Here is a 1,690-nt window from a genome sequence, read left to right on the forward strand (position 1 = left end):
AGTAGAATGGGTTGTTTTGGCAAGACTCCACTTAGTCTCATACAGTTCAGAGCTAGATTTGTACTTTACATAATGGATTTCCTTACATGGTTTCTACAAGTTCATTTTGGTCACTGTGGTTTGGAAATAGACTTGACCAAATCCAAATCTGTGTCACAGTCATTTTAATCAGAGTAGTTAGAGATTACAGCATTTTCAAATGGCTCACATTCCTGACTAAAATCCAAAAGGCCCATACATGAAAATCTGCAGCAATCAACTGGTTAAACAACATTCAACAAAATGAGCTTGCTGTTGGATAATGAAACGTTGAATCAACACGCTCTTGTAACCAATAACCATACACTGAATGCCAGCTGAATATTTAAACTGAAAATGCAAAGCAGAGAAGCATAACAACTCGATTACCAACTTCCTTTCTATAAAGGAAATATTGTTTTAAGTGAGCTGTTCTAATGATCAAGTATACCACAGGAATGTGTCAGCAATTATAGCAATCAACACAGCAGGGTTTTTTTCAACTTCTCTTTATCTAGCATCTCCCAAACACTAAGAGGGGCTATGTCCTTTGGCCCCAGGCTATGTGCACAAAAAATGCTAGAAGCCAACTTTAAATAATTATCCTAAAGGAATGCATCTACTCACTGTATGATCTCCCATCTCAAGCAATATTAGGCTCTGTAAGGACAATGCGACTAAGGGACAGTGTAATCTGCTGAGGAAAATTCAGAGAGAACAGAAATAAATAATACTTTTTGAGATAAGAATGGAAGCTTGTGACTAGGTATTATAGAACTAGTTGAAAACTCACCTGCGGCATATACAAAATTGATGTCTGCTGCCCCAAGAATGAAGGCGTGCCCCAGGCAGGGTCTTGATTATTCCACCCATGATCAGAGCTAGAACAAAGCTGCAGAAGAGACCAGGAGGAGCAAGATAAGTCTGGCTTCCAAAGGATGGTAGAAGCAAAGCCAGAAGGAGTAAAAGAAACTACAAAGACATTGTGTTTTCTGCCTTACTCTTCAGCAGCATCTTCCACCCTGTCTTTCCAAGGCTCTGACACTTCGGAAGGTTTTGCTGCCCTGTTGCAAGCAAGATTTGTAGCAACTACTTTGAGGTGTATAAGGGAAAGAGAGAAAGAGAGAGAAAGAGAAAGAGAAAGAGAAAGAGAAAGAGAAAGAGAAAGAGAAAGAGAAAGAGAAAGAGAAAGAGAAAGAGAAAGAGAAAAGGAGAGGAAGGAAGGAGAGGAAGGAAGGAGAGGAAGGAGAGGGAGGGAGGAAGGGAGGGAGGGAGGAAGGAAGGAAGGAAGGAAGAAAGGAAGAAAGGAAGAAAGGAAGGAAGGAAGGAAGAAAGAAAGGAAGTAATTAATTTCTTAAGAACAAAATACTCAGGGGCACTCTGTTAACACAGCGCCTGAAAAATAGTGCAGCTTTCTGCTGAGGTGAATACTGAGCATCTGCACACGCTGGAGGTACTTCACCTTTGTAAACTCAGCTGGCGTGCCAGAGAACATCATTGTTATAAGTCCAGTAACTGCCACTTTCAGCAGCTGCTGAGCAGAAATTGCTATCTACAGCGACCGGTTGGTGGGTTTATGACACATTGAATTGGAAATCTGGAATGAATCACTTGTGACTTAGTTAGGATTGGAAGACATGTTCAGTCAGGGGTTGTTATGTCATCTACCATA

General features: G+C 40.8%; 1 long non-coding RNA gene across 1 annotated transcript; it reads right to left on the reverse strand.

Annotated features, from left to right (window-relative positions):
- Positions 1-445: 445 nt before the first annotated feature.
- On the reverse strand, positions 446-1,221 carry LOC110362611 (uncharacterized). The gene is made up of 3 exons (XR_010471951.1): positions 1,020-1,221; positions 812-910; positions 446-712 (listed from the first exon to the last, which is right to left on the reverse strand). It is a non-coding gene; the product is annotated as an uncharacterized LOC110362611 (long non-coding RNA).
- Between the last annotated feature and the right edge of the window lie 469 nt (positions 1,222-1,690).

This window comes from Columba livia, chromosome 3 (genome assembly GCF_036013475.1).
Source record: "Columba livia isolate bColLiv1 breed racing homer chromosome 3, bColLiv1.pat.W.v2, whole genome shotgun sequence".
In the NCBI taxonomy this organism is placed as follows: Eukaryota; Metazoa; Chordata; class Aves; order Columbiformes; family Columbidae; genus Columba; species Columba livia.